The 8,162-nt window shown below is 39.5% G+C and overlaps 1 pseudogene; it reads left to right on the top strand.

Moving 5' to 3' along the window:
- The first annotated feature begins 6,743 nt into the window (after positions 1–6,743).
- On the top strand, positions 6,744–8,162 carry LOC123644819 (annotated as a pseudogene).

Genomic DNA, 8,162 nt, shown 5'->3' with positions numbered 1-8,162 from the left:
CGCGCCTGCGCCTGCGCGCCACGCTCAACGGGGCGGGGGTGGGGGGGGGAACCCTGGATTCGCCGGGCAGGCGGGGGTGGGGACCCGGGATCCGCGGGGCGGGACAGCGGAGTTGCGGGGCGGGGGGTTGACCCGAGATCCGCGGGGCCCAGCGGGTGGGGGACCTGGGATCTGCCGGGACGGTAAGGGGGCCGGAGGGACGCGGGGCTCGGGGAGAGGGCGAGGGCACAGGGACTCGGGTAGAATGAGACCGGGTGGGAGGGGGTGCTAGTGAGGAGGGGGCGGTAGGTGAAGAAGGAAGTAAGGCGGTGCGTAGGTGGGTAGGTAGGGTTCCCAGATTCAACAAATAAAAATACAGGACTCCCAGTTAAGTTTTCATCTCGGATAAACAACGAATAATTTTTTAGCGTATGTCTCATGCAGTTTCTGGGGCTGGAAGAGCGCCGGCAGGACGCAGCCCTCGCTGTGACAGCTGTCCCCTCGAAGCGTCTATTCCAAGGAAGCCGATAGGGAGCCTCGCCTGGAGCCTAAGACCGGGAAACTCAAATGGGACCTTCAAAAGTGACCAATTCTTTCCTTGGCCTTTCTTCGCCCTGTGAAGTCTACTGCTTCAACACTGGAACAGTGAGCTCGTGATCGTACTAATTTCCACATTTTAATTTTTAATAAAATATACAAAAATTACAGAAAGCCTGGAAAATAGGAAAAAGTTATTTAAAAGTTACTCAATCCCACAACCTCTTTTCCCACCTAAATGTAATACTTTTACATGTTTCCAGTTACAATATATGAAATTTCGTTTTTATTTATCTAATCAATTTCCATCTTGCTACATAATTATGATTATTCTGACAGTATCATTTCCATAAAGTTAATTACCATAATTTGTTTCATTCAGCTGTTGTTGCTTGCTAGGTTACTACCAGTTTTTTTCTATTATAAATGATGCTATAATGAACATCTTCATAAATTTTGAAAATACTCGGATAAACAGTATAAACCTTTTGCATCTTTGTATACGGCATTATTATTTGGTGAAGCAATATAGAATGATACTATTTTTGTATGAAAACTTTAATGCTGAGTGAATCTATCCATTCCTGCTGCTTTTTTATTGTGATATCATCTAAATAACAGAAAATTTACCATTTTATGCTTTTTTTTTTCCTGAGATAAGGTCTCACTGTGTCACCCAGGCTGGAGTGTAGTGGTGTGATCATAGCTCACTGTAAACTCGAACTCTTGAACTAAAGGGATCCTCTCACCTCAGCCTCCCGAATAGCGGAGACTACAGGCGTGCACCACCACACCCAGCTAATTTTTTTATTTTTTGTAGAGATGAAGTCTAGCTATGTTGCCCAGGCTGGTCTCAAACTCCTGGCCTCAAGCAGTCTTCCCACCTCAGCCTCCTAAAGTTCTGGGATCACAGGTGTGAGCCACTGTACCCGGCCCATTTCAGCCATTTTTAAATGTACAATTCAGTGGCATTAATTACATTCACAATCTGCAACCATCACCACTGTTTCCAAAACTTCTCTCTTACCCCAAACAAAAATTCTGTACCCATTAGACAGTCACTCCCCAGTCCCTGGAAACTAATCTGCTTTGTCTCTATGAGGTTGCCTATTCTAGATGTTTCATATAAATGGAATTATACAATGTTTGCCTTTATTTCACTTAGCAGCTTATTTCACTTAGCATGATGGTTTCAAGGTTCATCCATGTTGTAGCATATGTGAGAACTTCATTCCTTTTTATAGCTGAGTAATATTCCGTTTTAAGTATGTATATATATTTGTTTATCCATTCATCTATCAATGGACTTGAGTTGTTTCTACCTTTTGGCTGTTGTGAATAATGTTGCAATGAATATTGGCATGAAAGTATCTGTATGGGTCCCTGATTTAAATTCTTTTGGGTACATACCTAGCAGTGGAATTGCTGAGTCATATGATAATTCTATATTTAACTTTTTGAGGAACTGCCAAACTCTCCATAGCGGCTACATCATTTTACATTCCTGCCAGCAATGCAGAGGGTTCCACTTTCTCCACATTCTTACCAACACTTGTTATTTTCCAATTATTATTTTTTTTGCCATATGAAGTGATTGTTTTTGCTTTTTAAATATATTTCTGAACATCAATGATGTTTCCTGAAATAAGCAAAAACTTCTATCATAAATCTCAGCAGAAGCATCACGTGAAAGCCACAGCAACAGCAGTGCCAACATAATACAATTATTCATTTAGCTAATACTGCCAGCATAACAAAAAAATGACTTCAGTGCTTTTGGCAAAAAGCTGCATGCTCATTATTTTTCAAAAACTCAATAAATACAATAAATGCCAAAGAATATAGAACATCAGCCCAAATTCCATGACCCCAAAATAACTGTCATTATCATTGAGAACTCTACTCCAGACATTTTTCCATATGAGTATATAGGTAAAAGGATAGACAGACATTTTATCAAATGGAGAGACACAAATGGTATTTTAATTAAAAAGATAAAACTATATTTTACTTGAATTTAATGGAAGAAAAACTGAAATTAAAGTAACTACTGAAGTTGAGATAAACACTATTTTATTATGAGATATCACTTAACAAAAGATACATCTAAAATTAAAGTTAGTGAAAAACATTAAGAGGTGGGAGTTGTGTTTCTCTTAACTCTGTTTTAATTTTAAACAGTGTCAATTGACTCCTTGCAATGAGAAATGAGGAAATCAGTAAACTTTCCAGTTCCTTGTAATTTTTTGTCTTGTCTTTTTACTTTGTCAAGACATATAGCATCTGGAGACGATTTAGTCATAATTCTGTATTTGTTTGATCCTAAATATTTGAGTTCATTGTTCACACCACCTTTACCAAGTTTTCCCATTCATCTTTCAATTTGCTGGAAATTTTTCAATAAGTAGTGTAATATTTTAAAATAAACAACCATGAGTGCTACAATCTTTGAGCTCTTTATTATATAGAGTGTTTACCTGAACTCCAAAATGGACAAATTTAATATTTTGAGGCCATACTTTCTTTCCCTAAAACATTGCAGGTATTGTCCCATTGTCCTCTGGCATTAAATATTATTTACAAAAAAAAGTCTGAGGCCACAATCAGGGATAAGTGAACACAAACAGCATATAAATAATATTAAGGAATGATTGTTAATTGTGTTGGGTATGGTAATAAAATTTTGGTTATTTTAATATCTTTATCTATTACAGACAACTACTGAAGTATTTACAGGTAAAATGATAATGTTGGGGATTTGCTTTTTAAAATTTCACAAGGAAAAAAGTGAGCATGTGAGCAAGTGTGGAAATAGATTTCTCAACAGATGACACGTTACCACCCCCGGAGAAGAAGTCCCACCACGAGAAGGACAGCAAATAGCATGACAGCCAGGCACGGTGGAGCACTCCTATAGTCCTAGCTACTCAGGAGGCTGAAGCAAGAGGATTGCTTGAGACCAGGAATTCAAGGGTGTAGTGTGCTTTGATCATGCCTGTTAATAGCCACTGCACTCCAGCCTGAGCAACATAGTGAGACCTCATCTGTAAAAAAAAAAAAAAAAAAAATAGCTTAACAACGCCTGCCACACAGAGCATAGGAGCAGCAGTCCCAGGATGTCAACCCACTCCATAGCTTGCAGATGTCAGGGTTACCAAGAAAGACATAACTCACATAGGCACTGGGTAGAACAACACTTTACTCACACAGAGAAGAGACAGAGCAAGATCAGCTCCAATAGTGGACATTAGTCCCCCATGGCTTTCAGTCTGACCTCCAGCCAAGGCAGGGTGACCTCCAGCCAAGGAAGGGGTTTTTTATCAGTGATCAGTCATACACAAACATTTCTGGGTCTATATGTGCTGTAGGCAAAGGATGTCGTTTCCCTCCCACCAGGAATAGATATAGTAGTGAGGCTGGCCAAGTACCATATGATGCACATGCTTAAGCAGAACAAAGGAGACGGCATTGAGTCTGAAACAGGAAGGTATTCCCACACAAGGCTGTAAGGCCAGCCCAGGTTGCAAAGGCTCTTTATCTCTTGGTAAGGAAACAAGGTCCATTGTATTGCTGCCAAGCAGCGGTCAACAGACTACATGCATGTGACTGCCTTTCTCAACAAGTTTTAAAAATTAAAAGAAAAGCTGGCTAGGCATGGGGGCTCAGGCCCGTAATCCTAGCATTTTGGGAGGCAGAGGCTGGAGGATTGCTTGCGGCCAGAGTTCAAGACCAGCCTATAGACCTCATCTCTCCAAAAAAAAAGAAAAATTAGCTGGGCTTGGTGGTGCCCATCTATAGTCCCAGCTGCTTGGGAGGCTGGGGCAGAAGGAACACTTGAGCCCAGGAGTTGGAGGTTGCAGTGAGCTATGATCATGCCTGGGCAACAAAGCAAGACACTGTCTACAAAAAAGAAAAGGAAAAAAAAGCAAGAAGTTGCTAATAGATTAACTTGGGTAATAGATACAAAGTATATGTGAATTGCATGCTTTTCTCTCTGTGTGTTTAAAAACATCCATAATAAAGGCATATGTGGTTTGTTATTGTTGTTTTTTAACTCTGAAGCCAGCCTGATTTTTAAAAATATTTCTTTATTCCATTATCTGCTGGTGCCTTATAAAAATATATATATATATTTATTTATAGACTTGAGAATAGTGTAAATACAAATGAGAAAAATTGAAGAATTTGTTTTTTTTTTTTTTTTTTTGAGACAGAGTCTCACTTTGTTGCCCGGTCTAGAGTGCTGTGGTGTCAGCCTAGCTCACAGCAACCTCAAACTCCTGGGCTCAAGCGATCCTTGAAGAATTTGTTTATTTTAATTTTTCTTAATTATAAAATATTTCAAACACATGTAAAACAGCAGAGGATAATCTTGAAAAATAACCATGTATCCATCCCCCGAAATATATCTAATCCCAATATTTTGCCATATTTACTTCAGTTTTTTAAGGAAATAGGTAATACTGGAGATTGTTTTTTTATTCCACCTCTTTCTTCTGCCTAATGCTGACAGGTTTAGTTTTTTATCCTTGAAACTCAATAACTCAATCAGATATGTCTCAGTATTGACTAATCTGTATCATTTTTCCTAGCACACTAAGGTGTGTGTATGTGTGTGTGTGTGTGTGTGTGTGTGTGTATGATTGTTTTTCCTTTCTTTCAAGCAGTTTTCTACTACTGTGTCTTTGAATATCCCCAAACTACCACCCTGCTTTTTTTGGTCCCATCAAACGAATTGCCTATTTCATGGACACCAGTTATCTTTATGTTGCATTTTCTATATCTGTTATCTTTTTATTAAGTATCTCAATGTTTATTCTCTGTGTCTGTAACCAGTAATAGAATGAAGGTGATGTTCTGTTTGTTTCTTTAGCTCTGCAGGTTTTTATTTTTTTCATCTAATCTGTTGTCTTATCATCCAATCTTTGTATTCTTCTTATTTATTTTCTTACAAAGCATCCGAGTTGGGGTCTTCAAGACAACTGTGAGGTTTGATGATTCACCAGGAGGACTCACAGTACTCAGCAGGTAGTTATACTCATAGCTATGATTTATTACAATGAAAGGAAACAAAGCCAAATTAGCAAAGGAAAAAGGTCCATGGGGGGCAAAGTCTGGAGAACACCAGGAGCGAACTTCCAATAGTCCTTTCCCAGTGATCATGCAGCATGTGCTTAATTCCTCCAGCAATGATTTATAACACCAGGTGTGAAATGTTGTGTACCAGGGAAGCATCCCTGGGTCTAGGAGCCCAGAGATTGTTATCAGTGGTCAGTCACACACCAAAATTTCAGACATCCTAGAGGAAGGCAGCATAAACCATATTATTTATACATAGTGAGCCACTCTTATCAGATAGGGAATGGTGAGCAGGCTCTCGAAATCCCCATCTGGGAATGTCAGCCAAGGGCAAACTTAGCCAGCAGTGCTCTTGCTCAGGCTGGTCTCAAACTCCTGAGCTGAAACAATCTGCCCACCTCAGCCTCCCAGAGTGCTAGGATTACAGGCGTGAGCCACCTCGCCTGGTCCCCTATGATATCTTAATTTATAAATTAGGCACAGTAAGAGATTAACAACAGCAAATAATAAAATAGAACAATCATAAGAATATGCCAGCATCTCTACTGTTGTACTTTAGGGTCATTATTAGGTAAAATAAGAGTTAGTTGAACACAAGTGCCCCCTGGTGTATTGTATGCTTTACACTACACTTGATAATCTGATAACCAAGACAGCTACTAAGTGACTAACAGGCAGATATTGTATACAGCGGGGATATGATGGACAAAGGGATGATTCAGGTCTAGGGCAGGACAGAGTAGAATAGCATGAGACGTCATCATGCTACTCAGAATGGCATGCAATTTAAAACTTATGAGTTGTTTACTTTTAGAATTTTCCATTTCATATTTTTGGACTGTGGCTTATCATGGATATCTGAAACCACAGAAAGCAAAACTGTGGATGAGGGGGACTGTTGTAGCTCCATTCCTCCTTTGTTTTATGCTGTTGTTGTCATATGAATTACATTCTTATACATTGTGTGCGCATCAATATAGATTTATAATTACCACCTTATGGGATTGTCTTTTAAATCAAATAGGGAGAAAAAGACATACAAACAAAAAATATAGCCATCGACTGGATTCAAGTGCCCTGGCAGAGGTTTTTCTATATGAGTGGTGAAGGCAGTTCTTGCAAGTGGAAGTGACACAACATTTTTTAGGATGTCTGAAGATAAGGTGAAATTATGCTGTCTTAAACCAGCTACCCAGAAATTCATTAAGACAATAATCCCAACAGATCCAGAGAGGTTAACAAAACATCAGATTAATATTGAGAAGTCTCAAAGGTGCAGAATCTGGGACAAGTTTTATGAAGAGCACATATTAGTGCAGGATGTACAATTCTGCAACTCTGCTCCAATAGCTGAGAAATAGGGAAGCTTTATTTGAAATTCTGAAGGGATGACCTAGTACTTCTGAAGAGAATGATAAATGATGCTTCTGTTAAAAAAGAAACATCAGCAGCAACAAAAGAATTTCTCCAACTACATTTGAAATCTGTAGAAAAACTTAATTTAATGGTGAAGAAATTCTTTTGCAGCCTTCTTTGATCAGATCCATGACTGTTGGTGGAGCATTTCACACCACTAAAGCTGAAGCTCGTTCTCAGAGGTTGAGTCAGATATATGCATTGCCTGAAATGCCTTAAGATCAAAATGCTGCAGAATTGTGGAATACCTTAGAAAAGGACTTAACTGAACTTAGCCAACCAATCATTGATTTCTCTCTCCTACTGAATTCTCAGCAGATTGACAGTATTGCAGACCATGTCAACAGTACAGCTGTGAATGTTGACAAGGGTACCAAAGACTTGAGGAAGGCTGCAAAATACAAGCTGGCAACTCTGCATGTGGCAGGTGACTTCATTGGAGGAGTGTAGGGGGTATCCTGATGGCTTCCTCAAAAGCTTCAAAGTGGCAGAAATTGCGGCTGCACTGGTGGTGAAGTGTTGAGCTTCACAGGTAGAAAACTGATACAAAGAAAGAAACAGAAAGTGATGGAGAAGCTGACTTCCAGCTGCCCAGATGTTCCCAGCCAAACTGACAAAAACTGCAGTTAAAAAACAAACTTTGATATTATTGGTGCCAACACGTCTATCCTAATGAGGATCTTTGCTGCTGTTGGACACTCAGTCTGCTTTCAGAGCATAAGTATATCAAGATAGTGGCTATAGATGCTCAAGTGGAACTTAACTGTGATGAGTGACTATATTTTGTTGTTTGCTAGGGTATTAATGGAGATGTTAGAGACTGAGGAGCCTGGGACGAAGGTGTATAATGTCTGTCGGGTAAAGTTTGAAGACTCCCAAGGAGCAAATTTTCAGCCTGGAAAAGTGAAAACTGAACCTATAACTTTGGTGAACCTTATTGTAGTTTGGTCCAACTATACTTTCTGGTGAAGAAAATTAGTAGTGTAAGAAAATGGAAAGAGAATCCCAACTTCTATTTCATAAATCATCATTTGTGACAATGGCTTCTTTTCTGAACTCTTCCTCTGCCTTTAAATAAAGAACACAGAGGCCGAGGTGGGAGGATAGCTTGAGCTCAGGAGTTTGACACCAGCCTCAGCAACAGTGAGACT

Source organism: Lemur catta, chromosome 9 (assembly GCF_020740605.2).
Source record: "Lemur catta isolate mLemCat1 chromosome 9, mLemCat1.pri, whole genome shotgun sequence".
Classification (NCBI taxonomy): domain Eukaryota; kingdom Metazoa; phylum Chordata; class Mammalia; order Primates; family Lemuridae; genus Lemur; species Lemur catta.
The sequence above is the reverse complement of the archived record's forward strand: the minus strand, read 5'-3'. Positions and strand labels throughout refer to the sequence as shown.